The 21,602-nt window shown below is 38.5% G+C and overlaps 1 protein-coding gene across 3 annotated transcripts in view; it reads right to left on the reverse strand.

Annotated features, from left to right (window-relative positions):
* The window catches only part of KCNE4 (potassium voltage-gated channel subfamily E regulatory subunit 4), a 90,019-nt gene that overhangs the window by 42,758 nt on the left and 25,659 nt on the right, over positions 1-21,602 (reverse strand). For 2 of the 3 annotated variants that reach the window (XM_058300039.2, XM_058300038.2), the window contains one exon: positions 18,670-18,797. The exons of the other annotated variant lie outside the window; for it this stretch is intronic. The gene's annotated coding sequence lies outside the window, so the exon portion shown is untranslated. The remainder of the gene's footprint in view (positions 1-18,669; positions 18,798-21,602) is intronic. 3 annotated transcript variants of the gene reach the window in all.

A 21,602-nucleotide genomic window follows, 5' to 3' on the forward strand; every position in this document is an offset into this window, starting at 1 on the left:
AAACAGGTTGGTTTAAACAACAGGAATTTATTTTCCAACTTGGAGAGCATCAGGGGAACTGCATTTGAACTAAAAGTTTTTTGAAGAATTTTATAAGATGTGGATTTGGGGAGATGAGAGGAAATTACATCTATGTAATTTCACCTGGCTACTCCAACCTTCAGCAGTTATCTACAGTGTCACCCCCTCAAGCAAGCCTGATCTCAGCCTTTGGTTAAGTTAGGCCCTTGCCCCATACACACTCTCAGTGCATCCCATTCACTCCTGTGCAGCACATATCACTCTGGTACTTAATCGATAAATGAACTGATGAATATTAAAGTATTTATTTCACATGTATCAGTCCTCTCCAGTAGACCAGTAGACTAGAAGCTGCAAGTGACCAGGATGTTCACTTCTGTATCCCTAGGCCCTGGTAGAGAACCGTGAAACAATTACTGATTATTAATAAGTGACTAGATTTAGTTATAATTTTATTCAGTTCAACTCAATTCAGAATGTGTTTGAAGAAACATACAAGTAGCTCTGCCACTTCTATAGGTGTGCTCATGGGCAAACTAGTTAAACTCTTTATACTCTAGTCATTTCACAAGCAGAGTAGGGAAGTAAGAGTTCATCTGCATGCTTTTGTTATGAGGAATTAGCAAGGAGAAGTTTGTAAAGCATTTGCACATGCCTATCACATAGTAAATGCTTTAAAAAATGGCAGTGCCATTATCATTGCCTTTGCCAAACCCCTCAAGCTATAGCCCGCCACCCAAGAGGTCCTAATGGAAAAGCATCAACCTCCATGAAGGCTACATGGATTCTTCTTATCAAACTCAATTCCGGCTCCCCCCCCCCCCCCCCCCCGAAATGGCAGAGGAGTATAGAATAAAATTCAGGTACTTGTTTTCGCCATTGCATGTATCTTGCCCAAAAATTCATTGCAAAATAATCTACTCTAATACTTCTAATACTTCAGCTTTCTTTTCCAAACCCAAGATCACATTTTCTAACTCTTTCCAATAGTAAATGTTGCATAAATGTTTTAGAATTAAGGAAATCGTTCACATTTACAGAAATCCTGTACTCTCTACCTCATTTTATCCTTACTTCAACATCATCATAACATTTTTCAATAAGAGATTAAAAGATGAGAGAGAGAGAGAGAGAGATGATGTTGCCTTTCCCAGCCACAAAGAGAAGAAGGGTGGAGCCAGTATTCCACACCAGTCTTCCCACTCCACACCTAACATTTTCTAGCCCCCTGTGTAGAAGTAACTCCCTGGAAATTTCTACAGTAGGAGTAATAAGGAGTAACAGGCATTACTGAGTGTCTGTCAGTCCAGGTATATTTCCAACCTGATACCTGATTTCTTCTGGACCCAGGTCTAAGCTCCAAAGAGATCAAGTAGCCTCACATTGTACAGAAAAACAAGCACAGCCTGAGGATTTAAGATTTTAATTAGTCACTGGCCAATTATGAATTTCCTAGGACAAAAAATCAGTGGAGAAAAGTCCAATCACCAGGGAACAAACATCAACAGAAAAAAATTCCACCTTGAAGAGGTGGTAGTACAGCCTATGACCTAGATGTAACCCCAAAGCTAACCGGATAAGGCCCAAATAACTGCAGTACTCTCTGAATTGTTTTTCTTGTGTATCTCAAGTTTATTCATAGTCAATGAGGCGAGATCATTTTATTTTTCATTCTTTGCCAATTATCTCCTTGAGTCAAAAAGCACATATATTTATGTAATTGAGTTATTTTTTACCTTAATAAAGATACTAAAATCTTAAGTGGAAATCAATATGAAAGTACCTAGCTCTATTCAATGTATATTTGGACACCCAATAAATGCTTATCAACCTTGAATTTGCCACAATCTCTTTCTGGGTTCATTTTAGCTTTCACATCAGGCACCAAGGCAAACATTTTTCCTAACCCTACCACGATACTGAATATGCCCAGAACAGAGTTCTTTTGAAGCCCTGGTCCCTTGCCTAAGTATTTCTGATACGTCAAAACACCATTAAGCAGAACTTCAAAGTCAAAATCACCCGTCTCCTTTTCACAACAAATCCTGGAGAAATAAAACGACAAACAATTCATTAGAAAGACTGAGAAAAAGCCATATTGAGGGCTCTCCAAAATAGTACATCACTATTTAAAATTTCTCTGGGATGCTTTCTCTCTAAACATTGCAAGAAAAAAATGAGTGGTTTTATACATAGCTGTGTGTAAGGCCACAGGCTCAAATTTCACACACAGAAACACTGGCAAGCTCCTTCTCTTTGAAAGGAGTAAGGCAGAGCAGACTGAGGCGTCCTCATTTGCATTCCTCTCTCAGAGCTGCCTCTGAGTAAATGCCATGATTTTAAAATGAAGTCTGGTTCTTTTCCACATCTAAAATGTCTTTATTTGCACCCTGGAAATGCTGACGTCAATCACCTTACGAAATGCCACCTCCCCACCGCCAAAAAAAATTCCCGATTAATTGCAGTTGACAAGACTGCCGGATCTCTAATAATGGTAGGCACCGAGCTTGTCAGCACAGTGCCCTGTTGCCATAGTTACCTATAAGGTATGACACAACTGCAGCTCCAGAAATTAGAGTGTCAGAGAACAGAGAGTGACTGCATATCACTTAGCTAAATGATCTCCCATAGCACCTTAGCTGATTATTAGAGGGGAATACCACATCCCTTCAGGTGAAGCTAATAATCAAGTGAAACGGCCCCTGTGAGACAGTTTGGATCGGTGCTTTCTCTTCTAGATCCCAACAGACTGGTGAAATGATCCCCTGATACCTCTTATAAGCCATTTTACAATCTCTGTTTTTTGAAAAATTTAGAAATGCAATGTCACAATAATTAACCAATTGAATCATTTTAGACTACATCATAGCAGCTATGGCCACCCACCAAGGAGGGACAAGCAGAGTTAGTGAGTGAGTTTCCTAGCTAAATGATAGCAACCAGCCAAATTAACCTTTTCCCTTAAATGGCTGATTTTACACCAAAACAGCTTTGGAGGGAATCAATCTAAGTGAATATTTTACTATCTGAAATGAATTGACTGATCAGCTTGTTTAAATGTTTGTACATATAGAGGTGCCCACAGTTTAAATCTTGGCAGCGTTTACTGAGCTCCCATACCCCTTCTATTAAAGGAGAAAGTTGAGAATCAGAAAGAATCTATTTCAGACTGACCCCATTCATTTCAGGTGGCTGACAGAATAATTCTCAGCTCCTTGGAGGCTTTTATAAGGTAAACAGACTCAGGAAAAAAGTCAGATCTCTTTAGAGAAATTACATTAAGTTTATCATTTGGCAAGGAGAGGACAGTCTTAATAAAAGGAATAGCATGCTCCCTATATAAGACTAGATCATGTTGCTAAAATATGTATATACACACACACATATCTTCTGTGGTGAGCTGTACTTAAGAAGACAACCGCAACTCTTGCTGGCACAGACTGAACTGGAATTAGAACACCCAGAATCTTCCCATCAACTCACTGGACTAGTACCTCCCTTCCTGCCTCATCACTGACAAAACCTGGGGTGAGGAGCCTCTCCTTTAGGATGAATCACGAGCTTTCCCTAGAGTTTGCAAAGTGGAGAGGGGCCCAGAAAGACTCACAGAGGGAAGAGCAGACTTTCCTGAAAAAGCTGGGGACTGTGAACAGAAAGGTTCGAAGTGGCATTAGAAGGACTGAGAAGGTAGACAGTCAAAACTAAAGAACATTCACATGAGGCAGCCACTTCTCAAAAACCTTCCTCAACCCTTGGGAGGTGCTAGAGAAAAGAAATCCAACTTCCAGTTCTTCTAACCTGTTCGACTTTGGGGTATTTGCTCAATCCCCAGGTCAAAGAACCACTTAAACATGCATCATTGTTCAGAATATTCTACCTAGAGAAGATGGCACGGAGGGCCCGTCAGAGAAAATGGTGCTGCATTCTGCAGGGTTCTTGCTCAGATGGTTTCACCCTCCTCAAGTGACTGACCAGGCAGAAACGTCCACAATCTTAGCAGGTACCCCTCCCCAAGCCCGAGATAGAATAAAACCTGTTTTCCTGGTTCCCTCCCTTGAACTCCCCTAATAGAGCAGCAGTGATTGACAAAGCCAGTTTACACAAACATAAAAAGATTAAAATAAAGAGAAAGTTCTATACTAAAGCTCAGCTAAAAGATAACTATTATAAAGATACAAAATAGGACATCTTATAATCTTGATTTCCTCCACTGACCTTTTCTCACTGGCCTGTTATATGAGAACAGTTGAAAGAGGGGAATTATCGATAGACCTGGAAGAGTAAATGTTAAATTGCCAGGTGAAAAGGAAAGTTCCTTTTTCTTGTGATGACTCATTGTTTCTCTTCAACCATAACATCTTTTCTGTCCTTATTTCACAGACTTCACTTTATCGCAGTTGTTTCTCACTATTTTAGAGTTTATCTGCTTAATTTTCCTCATTTCTATTTCCTCTAATTCCCCTTTACATAAACAGGCTTTCTTTATTCCTTAAAAGCACCAAGGTTGTCAAGTAAAACCATTTTAATACCAGGTGAGAACAAAGCACTGTGTCTCCCCGGCAGCTTCACGGGTCCCATCGCCTCTAACTTAGATGGTGGGACAATACCCCTGGGATCTGTTTCCCCGTCCATCCCATGTGGGGCTGATCCTAGGACGGGGCTGATCCTGGGATCTGGTGTCTGCAGTGCCTCCCTCCAGGGCATGGCTCAGAGTGGGACTCAGTGACTGTTAGGTGAGTGAGTGAGTAACCGTGGCCTCTGCAGGAGTAATGAAATTGGTCTAAAATATTTTTGTCGTGATGAATGTACAACACGTGACTATACTAAAAACCATTGATTGTACACTTTGGATGGATTATATGGTATGTGACTATATCTCAATAAAACTGCTTTAAAAAAAACAAAAACAAGAAGCAATCCAGAATTACTCAACAAAGAGCCAAAAAAATCTCACCAGAGAAAATAAAATAATCAGATACCAGCTCTGAAGTGACACAGATGTTGGAATTACCAAAGTCTTTTGAGCAACTCTTATAATCATGCCCCAGGAAGTAAAGACAAGCACTATTGAAGAAAATGGAAAGACAGAAAATTTCAGCTGAGAGATATAAAATATAAAAAAGAATAAAGTAGAAATTTTAGAACTGAAAAAAAAATGATAATTGAAATAATATTTGCTAAATGGGGTTAATAGCAGAATAGAGAGAACAGAGGAAAGATTCAATAAACTTGAAGATAAACAAAAGAGAGAAAATATATTGAAAAATAATGAACATACCAAAAGCTAATACTGAAAGATCTAATATTCATGGTACTAGAATCCCAGAAAAAGAGAAGAAAGAATGTGGTCTAGAAAAATTATTTGAAGAACTGTTACCTGGAAACATCTCAAATTTGGTGAAAGACATAAATTTACAGACTAAAGTTCATCAAAACCCAAAGAAAACAAACAAAGAAATCCATGTGTAGGTAGAACATAATCAAACTGCTGAAAACTAATGACAAAGTAGCCAGAGGAAAATGACACATTAAATAGGGGACAACAATCCAAATGACTGTGAGTTTCTCACAGAAACCGTGGTGATTAGAAGGCTGTGGACTTACATTCTAAAGCACTGAAGAAAGTAACTGTCAACACAGAATTCTATACCCGTCAAAATATCCTTCAGGAATAATGGCAATACATAAAGATGTTCTCAAATGAGGGAGAGACAAGAGAGTTTTTAGCAAGTAGACCTGGTCTTTAAAAAATTGGTAAAGAAAGCACTTCAGATGACAAAGCTACCAAAGGGAAACATGGAATTTCAAGAATGAAGGAAGAGCAGCAGAATTGATAAATAAATAGTCAAGGAGACTACTTTTTTCTTAAGTTATTTAAAATCTGAATGACAATCAAAAGGGAAAGGTATAGCATTGTCTGATGGGGTTTTAAATATATGGAGATTATAATAATAAAATAGAGAGGAGAGGGTAAAGAAGGAACTTACCATATAGCAGTAGGTTTTTACATCCCACAGGAAGTGATAGAATATTAATTAAGTAGACTGTGAAAGTTAAGTATATGTATTTTAATCCCTAGAATAACCACTAAATATACAGAGACATAGTAAAAAGCTAAAAGATTCATTAAAACAGAATTCAAGAATAGTATTCAAATAAATAAGGAGGCAGGAAAGTGGAATAAAAAAATCTAAGGGAACTAAGAGAAAAAAATAATAAAATTGAGACCTAACTCAGGCATACCAATAATTAAATTAAATTAAAATGAGCTGTGTACACCAAAGAAAACACAAGAGATTGTCAAAATGAATTTTTAAAATGACCTAACTATATGATGTCTATAAAAAACCCTCTTTAAATACAATGGCATAGGTAAGTTAAAAGTAAAAGGATGGAAAAAGATATTCCACACAAACAACAATTGGAAAAAAGTTGGAATGGCTATATTAATATAAGACAAAGTAGACCACAGAGCAAGGAAAATTACTGAATATAAAAAAGGATTTTACATAGTGATAAAAAGGTAACTTCAACAAGAAGGTATTACAATCTTAAATATGTATACATGTAACAACAGAGCCTTAAAAATACATGAGGCAAAAACTGATAGAACTGAAAGAAGAAATGGAAAACTTAGCAATTACAACTGGAAGCTTCAACACTCTTCTCTCAGTAATAGATAGAAATGGTAAACAGAAAATCATTAAGGATATAGAAGAAATGAACAATACTATCAACGAACAGTATCTAGTGCATATATATAGAAAATGACCTCCAACATAAAACATTCACCAAGATAGACCATATCCTGGTTTATAAATATACCTTAACTAATTTAAAAGAATTAAATCATATGAATTATATTTCCTGACCATGAAGAAATTACACTAGAAATCAGTGAGAGAAAAATAACTGAAAAATCCATTTCTAAATTTATCTGTGGTCTCAAGGGAAATTATAAAGCATTTTGAACTGAATGAAATGAAAATGCAATGTATCAAAGTTTAGAAAGAAATTTATAGTATTAAATTCTTATATTAGAAAACAAGAACAATCTCAAACCAACAATCAAATCTTTCTCTTTTAGAAACTAGAAAAATAGAAGCAAAACAAACCCAAAGCAAACAAATGAAGGAAACAGTAAAAATACAAGCAAAACTCAATGAAATTGAAAACAATAAAACAATGGAGAAAACTGGTGAAATCAAAAAATAGTTCTGTGAAGAAAACCAATAAAATTGATGGACCTCTATCCAGACTGACAAAAAAATGGTACAAATTACTTATATCACAATAAAAGAGGGATATCACTACATAAAAATAATAAAACAGTAATATTGTGGACATTATGCCCATAAATTCAATAATGTTAATGAAATGAACATACTCCTTAAAAATCACAAACCCCCCCTCCAAAAAAAGAGAAATGATAATTTGAATAGTTCTCTAACTATTAAATGAATTGAATTAGTAATTAAAACTTTACAAAAAAGAAAACTCAAGGCCCAGATGGTTTTACTGGTGAATTCAACCAGTAAACCTTTAAAGGAATAAAAATGTTTAAAAAACATTTATAGAAGAAATAACACCAATCCCACACATTCTACTCCAGAAAATATAAAGGAAAAAACACTTCTCGACTCATATTATGAGAACACCATTATTCTGATAATAAAAACAGACTAAGACATTACAAGAAAAGATACTATAGACCAATATCCTTCATGAACATAGATGCAAGAAACTTCAACAAAAGACTAGCAAATCAAATGCAGCAATATATAAAAATAAAAGTACACCACCACCATGTGAGTTTTATCCTAGCAACGCAAACTTGGTTCAATATTTGAAACTGTATCAATGTAGCTCATCATATTAACAGACTAAATAAGAAAAAATACATAATATCAACAGAGGAATGGAAAAAAAGACAAATTTAAACATCCATTCATGATAATAAATTTTAAAAACTTCAGTAAAATAGGAATGGAAGGAAATTTCCTTAACCTGATAAAGACATCTACAAAAAGCCCATAGTTAATTCATACTTGATGAAAAATTTAACATTTTCTCCCTAAAGTCAGGAATAAGGCAAGGGTGTCCACTCTCACCTCTTTTATTCACCTTTGTACTAGAAGTCCTAGTCAGTGCAAGAAGGCATGAAAAAGAAATAAAAGGCATACAGATTGGAAAAGAAGAAATATAACTGAACCTAATCACATATCATATTATTGCCCATATAAAATATCCCAAGGAAACTACAAAAGAAGCTCCTAAAACTAATAAATGAGTTTAACAAGATTGTAGGATATAGGTCAACATATAAAAGTCAATTGTATTTCTATATACTAGTCATCAACTATTTGAAAGCAAAATTGTTAAAACAATAACATTTATAATAACTCCAAGAAAACCAAATACTTAGGTATAAGTGTAACAAAACATGTACATGATGTGTTGAAAACCACAAAATGCTGATAAAAGAAGACCTAAATAAATGAAGAAATATACCATGTTCATAGATTCAAAGACTCACAGTCTTTCAATGTCAATTCTCCTCAGATTTGTCAATAGGTTTAATAAAATTCCCATCCAAATCTCAAAAGGAATTTTTTGTAAATATAAACAAAGTTTATGCTAATTTATATGGAAAGTCTAAGGTACTAAACAAAATGATTTGGAAAAAAAGACAAAGTTGGAGAATTTACCCTTCCTGATTTCAAGACTTATTGTGTAGTATGTCTCACCCTATAGCATGCTCACACCTGTGTCTGAGATTGTGTATTATCCCTTTTCTTGTTTACTCCCTTGCCTAACCTAAATATTTTTTAAGTCAATAAAAATATAAAGATTTACTATGCAAAAATCAAAACAGGTGCATTGGCTTAAGGATAAAGATACAGAACAAGGGAATACAAAAGAGAGTTCAGACAATCCCATATATATATATGGTCAATTGATTTTCAACAAAGATGGCAAAATAATTGAATGGAGAATGGGTAGTTGTAGCAGTTTGACATTATTAATATTAATTCCAAAAAAGATACTTGATTATGTTTGTAAACTGGTCCGTTTCTCTGGGTGTGATTCCCTTTGATTGTATTAGATTCCGCTGAGACATCTGATTAAATTGTGTTAAGATTAGGGCTTTGATTCCACCATGTCATTAGAGAGATGAGTCTGATAGTTTACAGCTGACCTTGTGAAGAGAGGAGAGTAACTGAGCCCAGAAAGTAATGAACTCCAGAGGAAGAGAGAAGAGCCCTATCACAGCCTACAGCTGAGATTGGAAGAAGCTGGGACCATGGAGCTTTAAGAGGAAAGAGGAAGACTTTGGGTGAGAAAGTACCTCTTACAGTACCGTAAGTTGGACTCTTTAGGGCCTGGTAATTGTAAGCATCTACCCCAAATAAATACCCTTTTTAAAGCCAACAAATTTCCAGTACTTAGCATCAGCACCCCTTTTTGCTGACTAATACAGTAGTCTTCCCCAAAAATAGTACTGGAATAGCTAGATATACATATGGTAAAACATGTATGTGTACACACATGCATACATATACACACACACCTTGTATGTATATATGTATGTGGGGTAAAAAGCTTTATAACCTTGTGGTAGGCAAAGATCTTTGAAACAGGACACAAAACCACGAATCCATGGGGCTAGGTGGGGGAGGGGAGACTTGATAAGATAAACAACACAGTTTTTTAAATGGACTAAATATTTGAACAAAATTCATAAAACAAGATAAACAGATTGCCAAAGAGAAAAAAAAGATGTCCAACAATCACTAGAGATCAGCAAAATGGAAATTAAACTCACAAAACACCACTACACACACTCTAGAATGGCTAAAATAAAAAGGACTCCTAGTGAAGATGAGCACTTGCAACTCTCATATGTTGCTGGTGGAAATGTAAAACAATACCACTGCTTTGAAAGTCAGTTTGACATCTTCAATTAAATAAATATTATACTACCTCTCTGCTCCTTAGTATTTACCCAAGAAAAATGAAAATATATGTCCACAAAATATTTACACATAAGTGTTCATAGCAACTTTATTTGGAACCAGCAAAATGTTCATCAATAGGTGAATGCATCAACAAATGATACACTATTCATATGTTGGAATACTACTCAGCAATAAAAAGGAATGATTTACTGATCACACAAAGAGAGAGAGAGAGAACAATATGGACAATCTTTCAAAGCATTATTCTAGGTAAAAGAAGTGGGATTTGAAAGAATTGAAAGATTTCACCTACATCAAATTGTCAAACAGAGAAAACTGATCTAGTGGTGAATGGTTACCTGGGACTGGGAGTGGGAAGGTCACTGGGGATGGGGTATGTGGGAACTTACTAAGGGTGATGGAAATGTATTTTATCATGATTTGGGTGGTGGTTATATGGGTAAATACCTTTGCCAAATTACTGCACATTTAAAGTGAGTGCATTTTATTTTGCAAAAATTATACCTCAATAATGTTGATTTTAAAACACTTTTTAAAGCCTGTAACCAATGATCTAAGGGAATAATTTTCTGCTTTCTTCTCCCCTCTGATTGGTCCTTATATTATTCTGTTATAAGGAGAGTAATGCTTCATCTTCTGAGTTAGGTAGGACATCTTTAGTTCAGGGACCAAATAATGACCTTCTGCTCAGCCCTCAGCTCTGCTTTTTTTCTATTTGGAGGTTATTCTCCAGTGCTATAGAAAGACTTTCTCCATATGGTGGAAAACCATTTGGTTACCAAGCTTCCAGCTCAAAGACTCAAAATGCAAACTTACTTCTCAGAACTCCAGCTCCAAATGGAAGAATTCCAAAGAAAGACTGGTCCGGTTCAGGTCACACACTCTCCCCTGCACCATCACTATGGTTAGGAGAGTGGGAATTTATGATTACCTGCATTGTGTGGCTGAAAGGAGAGGCCAGGAGAGAAGGGCAGGAGACTGTGGTTGACTGTCCCACCAGAATTCCATGCTTAGTATCCAGGAGGTGTAGTACCTCAACTGAGGTAGGCAGTGCTAGACACACTACATCCACAGAGGCCCACTACATTTTCCAAAAGGAAGGGCTCCCACAGCAATTGGAATATAGGAATATAAAGGAATGATGTAAGCCCAGATTTCTCACAAAGAAAGGCAAAGATAATGCAATTGCAGTATTAGTCTTTCCTAACTGATGCAATCTTCTGGGGAGAAAATAGCATTGCACACACATATCCACATATCTAAACATGCATAATATATTCATAAACACTTAGTTTATCATGTGTGATTTGGATCCTAGTGTTTAGTAAGTCTAATTTTTTGTGTATCTATGATTTTCCTGTGATTTTGTTTTGTGATTTTAATACTTCTCAGCTGCCAGGGATGCCCTGAAAGTTTCTAGTCCCAGTTCTCTAGTGGTTCTGTGTCGGAGGAAATAACTAAAAAGGAAATCAAAAGCCCTTATTTCATTAGCTGACACTGGAGGAGACAGCAGAAGAATTGTAGACCAAGGCTGGCAGCCAGCCCCTTTTCTCACAGAGGAAAATTACCAGAACTCTCTGCAGTGACTAAGAGCGGCCAGAAGTGCTGCATGTTGTTCTCCTTTCCTCTGAGACTGAGCAGACCGAGCTTTATAAACAAGACAGCGGAGAGAAGACAGGACACCAACCTGAGGCAGAGCAGGCCACCTCTGACCAGGTGGTCTTCCCACCCCCATCCTTGGACATTGGATAGACAGCATGAAACACTAAAGGGCAAAAATAGGAGAGGTGTTTCCTGGAACAGCTGCAACACTGACAGTCAACAGAATGACCCCCGTGGCCAGGATGTTACCAACTTTTTCATAATATGTTCTGAAGATGGAAGTCCCCAGAAGCAAACTGGTCTATCCAACGGTCTGGCAGAGATGAGTCAGGATGCGATTATGTCCTTGACTGGACCTTCCAGACACCTGCCTTAGGATTGCGGAGTTGCCAGAACCTACTAGACTCTCATCACAGAGAAAGGAGGAAAAACAAAAGGCAACTGAAATACTGTATTGTAGGGATAATAGAGATCTCAATTTATTGTCTGAGGTTAAATCATTTGTGACCCCCATGAGAGTAAAGACCCCTCTGACTTATTCCCTACTATACCATATCTTCTAGTATAGGAACTGATTCATAGAGGTACTAAAAATATCTTCTTTGATTGATGGATTGAATGAATGAAACCTGACCTGTTTTTTCTCCATAACCAATCTTAATCATGAATAAAGTTGGTGTGTAGGCACGTGTGTGCATTTTCATAGAATTCCAGCATCTATTAGTGCTCCTTCCTATGAGTACTCCTTTGATATAAATCTTGATCATGTAGCAGACTTATCCAATATACATGGAAAAGGAAGGATTAGTGTGCATCGAAGAGTTGTATGTTGCTTTCCCATAATCTGTTTTCTATTTGATAATTTGGGGCATGGTTCTTTAGCTTTGGTTTACCAGTGAAGAGCTGCGGTCAAAACAAAATGTACAGCAATCTTGAATAAGTAGATCTACAATGAATATTGGGGATTTTCTCAAGCCTAACATAGTCTAAATTAATCAATACAATGCCATACTATATTCTGAACAGGTTGTACCAACTAATACACACATCATTCATGTTCTAGAGTTTTATTTGCTCAAATTCTTCATTAATACTTTATATTGCCGTATATTTCAAATGTTTCTAACATGCTTAGTGTATGTATGTGTATCATTGTCTTTTTTAAGTGTTAACGTACTTTAATGTTAATCTAGAATGCTCTTCTGTGAAATTCCAGTCTAGCTCATTTGTGACAGATAAGATTTCCCAGTTTGTTACATAGAATTATGTGTTTTTCTATATAATTTAAGGACCAGAATTCTCAACCGTGATAAAATGCAATTGATCACTCTTAGAGAAAAAAAAAGAATCCCAGCATATGAAGCACTAAAGCCCAGGAGGAAAATGGTACACTTGTCTATGTGTAGCTGACTATGTGAAAGTAGAATTTCATCTGGTCAGAAATGTATGACTGATTGGAGATTTTGAGTCTAGCAACCTCACAGATAAACTACACATGAGTATTTTGAATATTCAATTCCAATCTTCCCTTTGTGGGTAGGAACCTGAACCACTCCTAGGAAAGAGCGAACAAGGACAACCACACCGAGACCAACACTCTGTGGGAGCAGAGTATTGAAGGCCCCAGTGGAAGAAGGGAAACTGGCAACTGTCAGCAGGCAGCCAGAAGGGACCTGCTGTCTGTCAGGTCCCTATGATGCAGCTGAAAATGTCCTGCAGCACCATCATGCACTGTTCCCTTGTTGACCTTTCAGGGTGTTTGCTCTCTCCTTCTGGCACTTCCTCCCAGAAATACTTCTTCCCACCAGCTCCCCTTCCTGATGTTAATGCTCTCATTCTACTGATCACCCCTAAGCTGAACCTTCTCTTTAGACAGTTTTTGCCATTGTTCCAATTTCAGGTAAGAGATGAGCCCTTTATCCCATCTCTGTCCCTCTGAAGATACAGTCTTGAAAGGAGAGGAATTGGTGTGGAACTTCCCAAACTGAGACGAGGCAATCACTCTGAGTCCTCAGCCCTTTTCCAGGCAGAATCTACTGTGAGTGAGACAGCCTGTACTTTCCAAGTTAAGTATAGTAGCACACCTCTTGGGAAGATGATTATCATTGATATGGGCAGCCAGGGTCCATGTGCTCTTGCTACTACCATGATATTCTCTCCTTGAGGCTAGAGCATGTTCCATGAGTAACATTTTCAGATGATATTCACTCATAAAAGTTAAAAAGACAGAGCTCTAAAACTTCTTCACCCAAACCTGCTTCCCATCTCCAGGCAGGTCAACAGCCTGACTGCCCTTTCACCCACACAGATGGCCATTCAGCCTGGCCCCCAGAAAAGCTAGCCTCTTTCCAAGCACTGCCACGACATCAGACACTTAGTTCTCAAGCAGAACTAAGTGCAAGACGATTAAATCTAGCTTTTGCATTGTAAGCAATGGAAGGTTGAATGGCCCCCAAAGGCCTCTTGGGGTTGCCAATATTTTTTTTTTTCTGGTGATCTTCCACTGAGCAGCCTGAAAGGGAAGGTTCCTAAGGGTTGGGCAGGAGAATAAAAAGGAAAATAAACAGAATGGAGAGACAGCTGTAGTGTGGATGCCTGAGTTCCTCCTGAACTTTGTACAGGGAGACCTCATGTGGTCTCTTCTTCTCCCTTGGAAGCAGGGAGGGATGGACACAGCTCTACCACAGAACCAGACTAGCAACCCCAGCTTTCTCTCTAAAAATCCATGGCGATTTTTCTCTTCCATCCTGAGCTTGCTATACTAATATAAAAAGGGATAACCTTGCTTAAACTTCCCTTCTCTCTCAAACATCACTCTGTACACTTTGGTCTCCTCTCATTTCCTCCCTGCCTTCTGTTCTTTTGTAGCTGTGTTCTTAACCCTCCATCCCATTCTCACCAAAGTAAATGGGAAAATAATTCTCAGAAGGGATTTTTTTTAAAGATAACTTTCCCATCATAAAAATAAGCTTTTGGTGCTTATCCTTATCTTAAATATCATGTGTTTTCATTAATTCAATAACTACTTAATACTAACTCTGTACCCATCCCTGTACAGAATACATAAACGTGTACAGAGCATAAATACTGATATCTTAGCACTTGCAATGCTATGGTGATGAATATGTGTCTTAATGTTTTTATTGATGGAGAAGGTTCTTAATTGATCACAGGAAAGTATTCAGGAACCAAAGTAGGCAGTAAGATGGTGTATTGAACAGTGTCAAAGGAAGGAAAGCCGGGAGCAAGTGGGTGGGGCATGTGCTAAGCATGGGACAAAAAGGAGAGCTACCTCGGGGGGTTGTTAGTTGACATCTTTTTTTATTATTACTATTAAATTGTCTTTTTTTTTTTAAGATACATAGATCACAAAAAAATGTTACGTTAAAAAATAAAAGAAGTTCCCACATACCCCTCACCCCACCCACCCTCTCCTCCCACATCAACAACCTCTTTCATCATTGTGGCACATTCATTGCATTTGATGAATACGTTTTGGAGCACTGCTGCACCACATGCATTATAGTTTACTTTGTAGTTCACACTCTCCCCCAGTCCATTCAGTGGGTTATGGCAAGATATACAATGTCTAACATCTGTCCCTGCAATATCATTCAGGACAACTCCAAGTCCCAAAAATGCCCCCTCATCTCATCTCTTCTTCCCTCTCCCTACCCTCAGCAACTACCATGGCCACCTTCTCCAGATCAATGCTACAGTTTCTTCCATTACTAGTCACATCGTATAAGTCCTTGGGCAAGGGGCGGATAAGTTGAGCCCTTGTTTTTATAAAGGTAGGCTTCTGTCTCCAGCAAACAGGGGTCTTTCCCCTGAAATCTCATAACCTGTCATCCTCTTTTCTCAGGTCTCTAAATCTATATAAGTGACTCTCCACCTGTCCCAGGTTTCTAGACACCTGATTCTCCACATGCCCCAGGTTCCTTATTCTCCTATCTTATTTTCATACAGATAAAAACAAGGCATGGTGGGAATACAATAGAAGCTTTGGATTGTCCCTAGATACAGCGAGGAAGTCTCCTTTGAAGGGGTAACATTTGAGTTGGATCTTAAAGAATGAATAGTAGTTCTTGAGGCAGAAAACAAGAAAGAAAAAGCTCATAAAACTTAAGCAGGGGTTCTTAACTTTTTTTTTCCACAGGCTTTCTTTGTTTCACGGTCCCCCTTGCCAGTCAGGTAAAATCCGTGGACCCCTTGTGAAGTCCATACTATACTGTGTATTATTTAATAAATATATTACTCCCGCATCAACACATCCCCACAAGAATAATGTTTTTTAATTAAAATTCAAGCTCATTGACCCCTTGTTAGGAATTCCTGAACTAAAGGAAAATCATTTGAAAAGATGAAAAATAAGTGTTTATTCGAGGAATTGTATTTAGCAGCAATATTAGAGATGAGACCACACAAGTAGGGAGAAGCTAGAGTGTGGAAGATCCTATGCTCTGTGCTTAGAGGTTTGGAACTGTCCCATGGAAACTGGAGGATTTTAAGCTAAGAAGCATGACGATCAGATTTGCATATTAGAAAGATCACTCTGGCTACAGTGCAGGGGATAATACAGCAGAGCCATGATCAGAGTTCTAGGATTATGAAATGTTACAAAGGCTCTAAAGTCTATAAAGTTACATTTCTTAGGATCGCGCCAAATTCAAAGATTTAGACATAGAAGGAGAAAATATGTACATATTGTGAGAACTTATCAGCTTAGTGAGAGTCATGGACTTTTCCCAGTAGACAGAAAAATTAGGGAAAATGTATGACTTCCATTCAAGGGAGGGTAATATGTGCTCATTCCCTTCATAAAGCCAAAAAATCACTGTTAGCACTAATCAATAAGGTCACAAACAAGAATCTAGCCAATCTCCTAGGCTAAATCCCTGTTAATAATAATATAAACTGCAACAAAACAGGTCTCAGTGCCTGAGGCCCTTCCATTTGTCCAAATGAGTTTCAAGAAGTGTGGGGCTCACTTCAAGGTGGTGTCAATTCTTTTCCAGCTGTTTCCTTCAACACCCAGAAGACGTCTTGCTAACATTTTCCCTTTCCAGCCTAAGGGTGTGTTTCCAGGCCAACAGCAAACTTCCCATCAAAGCAGCCAATTGCACCAGAAGAGGCCCACATAGAGAAGTATAATGAAGGAGCTGTCTTGCACCCAGACAGACCGGGCCTGTGAAATTCACCTAGCCATCCTCATGGATAGAGCCTTCCCTTGAAATCAGCCATGCACCCTGAACCAGAGACCCACAGACAAGAAAACTTACCCACTTGAAAGTGCCATCAAAGAAAGATGCTCTTCGCTCTTCTGCAAACCACAGATATGGCTTACAATCTTGAAAGTCTAGAAGAGAGCCCCTTTGGCATCCATAATCTTGGATGGCTATCTCAAAGAATTCATGGAGACAAGGGACAAGAAACATCAGAATTGCTGGCATGTTCTAGAAAACCACTGGGCCGATAATACTGAAACAAGACAGTGGTGACCTTGTTCCATGGGCTGCTTTCCTTCTCTCCCCTCACCTTGTCCTCATCCCTCAAGTTTCTCTTACAGTGACACTGAAGAATTACAATCCTTGGAAAGATATAATTTTAACCAGATGAATATATAGCCCTGAATGTGTTTGGTACATGCAAAGATGGGGAATAATGACGGAAATAAGCTCTCTCAGAATCAAAAGAACTTTATAGCACGTATTCCTAAAACTTAAACATGCTGAAAAACCTTGTGACATTTTCTTTTTGAAATATATTTCTGAACCATTTTTTAGAAATATATTTTACCTCTATTTATTGTGACTGCCTTTGCTTTTGGTTAACAGGACAAATATGAGAACGTTTTCTCCTGAACTATAACAAATACATCATACTAATATAGAGATTAATAATTGGTTGGGTTGAGGAATAATACACAAAATGTAAGATAGGGCTAAATATTACTATAAGTATAAATATTTTGATGATGCTCTTTCCTAGTTTGTAACAAGTGTTTCAGACAATGCAAGGTGTTGGTGGTGGGGAGATGTATGGGAGCCTTATATTATGATATGCATGTTGGTTTTGTAAATTCACAAATTTTACTATACATTTATTGTTTATGTATTTTCATGTATAAATTATGTACTTCAATACAATTTTACTTTTTAAAAAACACTTATTTGAGTCCCTTTTTAAATGTTGACCATGACTCCCTGTTTTCAAATACATATATTTGAATCTTTAAAATAACAAAAAAAGATTGCACCCAAAATAAGATAGCCTTCGGGCCCAGAGTTTACAGGTATTTATGGCCATTTCAGACCTGGTAACAAGAGTCCCTCTTTGCATTTCTAGGGTGTGGCTCTGCAAGAGCCTGAAGCACCAAGCCAAGCCAAGAAACTGAGCTCCTGATGTCCTTCTCCAGGCTATTCATCCAAGATGGGCTCACTCCTCCAGATCAAAGCATCATATAGATCTTTGCTACTCAAAATGTGGTCCTTGGACAAGAAACAGCAACATTATTTGTGAGCTTGTAAGAAATGCAGAATCTCAAGCCCCACCCCAGACCTAACAGATCAGTATGTGCATTTAAGCAAGATCTCTCAGGCGATTCCTTTGTGCATTCAAGTTTGAGAAACCCTACTCTAGAATACACTATCTCACCTCCAGTGGATATCTGGAGAAAAAGGGAGGAAGGCATTCACATTTTTACTTCACAGATAGAGGAAGGAAGACCAGAGCTGTGGGCCCCAATATCTTCCCACTTGGTACAATTGGATGATGATGATGATGTGCCTATCTCAGCTGGACTGAGACTTGAGTGATTTTTGTAAATGTAATGAAAAGAATTAAATCTCCTTCTATTTCTCTTTTGACTACTAGTTAACAATTTTGAACACTTACGGTATGCCACAAACCATCCTCAGCACTTTATATGTTCTATCTCATCATCCATCAAATGATGCTATGAGTAGGTTTTATGACTACCCTCATTTGCAGAGGGGAAAGCTGAGATACAGAGCTATTAATTATCTTGCTCAGGGTCACACAGAAAATAATCTATGGTTCTTACCAGGCATAGTGACTCCAGAGCTCCTGCTCATATCCATTATGCCAAAACCACTGCTTCCACGGGAGGCCAAGGTGGGCCTCAGGGTAACGAGAAGAACCTTTACACACATTCATACTCAGCTGGTCAAGCTACAGGATGGTGAGAAAAAAAAAAAAACAATGATAAGTTCAAGGATGTAGGGAGTCAGAGGCGTACATCAACTTCAAAGAGAAGGTTGTCAATGCTATGTGGGAAGACGCCTTTCCTGGCCACACTGAAATGGCTTCAAGGATATGAAACAAGGTGAACAGAGCTCTGAAAAGGCTGCTATTTAAAGCTCTTTGCTGACAGAGGGAAAATCAAAGCCAATGTTCCTGAATGAAGCATTAAGCTCTCCTGGGAGTCCAAAAAAGCATGTCTAGGAATATTTCTTCACTTCTACCCACCAGGGTCCAGATTTCAAGGGAGCAGGTAGAGGGAGAGGCAGGAGTGGGGGCAGTGACTAATGGTTGAAACTCTATAAAAGGGCAGCAGGAAGACTGTCAAAAGCAGAAGATGGGCAGACATCCAGAGGAAGTGGTTTTGTTGAGGCTTGTGAAGAGCCACAAAGGTTCTGGGAAAACTGAGGGCGCCGTGGGAAGGTGAGTGACCCAGAACTCATAGATGTGCACTTCTTGAGTTCAGAAGATGGCTACCAACTGTGACTTTTTTAAAGTTAGAGTCTTTACAGATAAGCCAGCTTTAAAATCTTAAATCCTTATTTTAGTCAAAATTACAGCCATCTTATCATGGCTTCAAGATCCCTTCACTCTCCTAGACTTCAAAGCACAGGTATTGGGTTTCCAAAGAGGCAAGTGTGGGAAGCGGACTTGGCCCAGTGGTTAGGGCGTCCGTCTACCACATGGGAGGTCTGCGGTTCAAACTCCAGGCCTCCTTGACCCATGTGGAGCTGGCCCATGCACAGTGCTATTGTGCGCAAGGAGTGCCCTGCCACGCAGGGGTGCCCCCGTGTGGGGGAGCCCCACACGCAAGGAGTGCACCCCATAAGGAGAGCCGCCCAGCGTGAAAGAAAGTGCAGCCTGCCCAGGAATGGAGCCACACACAGAGAGCTGACACAAGATGACGCAACAAAAAGAAATACAGATTCCCATGCCACTGACAACAACAGAAGCAGACGAAGAAGAACACGCAGTAAATAGATACAGAAAACAGACAACTGTCGGGGCGGGGGGGAATAAATATAAAAAAATAAATAAATCTTAAATATAAATATAAAGGCAAGTGTGCCTTCGAGGATTAGAAGAAAGAGCAAGGGGAGGCAGAGATAAGAACACATTTGGTCTGTTACAAAAGCAAGTTGTTTATGTGAGGCACTGAGCTGTCATCAGTCCTACCAGGTCATGTGTGAAGAGCAAAGCGATTCTGCCCAGTGGAAGAGACTGATGTGCCCTCCCCACTGAACAGGTGACCCCTGGATTCCCCAGTGCCCTTGGTGTCACCACAGAAATAGGACTTGAAAAGAAGAGAGTTTTTGGAAGGTGCTCCATCTTAGATCTTAGGGCTTAAAGAGCTGCTGATGTAGCCAATGGGAAAAAGCTAGCTGGAAGTGTTGCTTTTTTTAATCTGAGTTTTTAAAATTTTAATTTATAGGGGAAATTCTCTTTAATCTTACAACAGAAAGATTTATTTTATTTTAAGTCTTTGAACAATCCCTTAAGTCAAGTTCAAGTCACAGGGCCAAAAATAGAAATGGCTACCTTCAAGAAACTCTCAGATTTGTCTTGCCTTCTTTGGTTTGATTTTATTTTTTATCCCCACTGTGAATCTTTTTCCAGGAAATTTTTATCTGTAATCTGTTTAGTACAAGACTAAAGTGCCCCAGTTCTTCAGGTGAGGCTGAGAGCAGGTGCTTTTCCCCACAATGGGATATGCCCTCACTCTCTGAATACAGACTTAGCAGACAGAAGTGAAAAGGGGAGCAGGGGCTCTCTGTCTGCCTCCCTGCATACTTAAGCATGTGGGAAGGAAGACACGGGTCTTGGTGCAGGAGAGAGAACACTCTTCAGAGCTGGGTAAGACACAGGGGCTAGAGCTGGTTTCGAGGTTGTCCTAGAAGCCTTTGGACATTGCAGAGGTCACAGTAGGTACTCCCCAATGAAAACAGTGTCTCATGAGGACTAACTTCTCCTAGTCAGGGAGGAGCAGCAGCAGCTTCCAGGATGGACACACACATTTATAGCAGCTGGAAAACAGTTCTGTTGAGTCAGGCTGCTCTGCAGAGAGATCCGGTGGGTTTCTTCTTTTAAAGAGCCAATTTGGTGACAGCAAGGCTGCTGGGAAGTTACATGTTAAGCTACTTGTATACAAAAAAGTCTCCAATCTTCCCAAATGGCTAAAATTAAAAAGTCTAATAATACTTAGGGTTGGAGAGAATAAAAGGCAACTAGAACTCTCTTGCATTCCTGGTGGGTGTGTAAATTTGTACAACCACTTTGCAAAAATGTGACAGTGGTACCTATAAAAGCTAAATTTATGCAAACCCTATGACTCAGTAATTCCACTCCTAGGAATAGACCCAAAAGTGTTTATGTCCACCAAAACCATAGTAGCATTATTCAGAATAGCCACAAACTAAGAACAACTTAAATGCCATAAAAAGAATGAATAAATTTTGAAATATTCTTAGAATAGAACACTATGCATTAATGAAAAATAAGCTACTCCTACATACAACATGGATGAATCTACAGACATCATGTTGAGTAAAAAAATTAAACACAAAAGATTGCATCCTGTATGATTCCATTTAAAACAGGCAAAACTTCCTATGGTGGTACTAAGATGGCGGGGAGCAGGAAATGTTCTAGCATCAACCCCAGTGGTGGCCACGTGGGTCCATGCATAAGTAAAAATTCATCACTCTGTATGGTAACGATGTATGTACTTTCATGCAT

The sequence above is a fragment of the Dasypus novemcinctus genome, chromosome 7 (assembly GCF_030445035.2).
Source record: "Dasypus novemcinctus isolate mDasNov1 chromosome 7, mDasNov1.1.hap2, whole genome shotgun sequence".
NCBI lineage: Eukaryota > Metazoa > Chordata > Mammalia > Cingulata > Dasypodidae > Dasypus > Dasypus novemcinctus.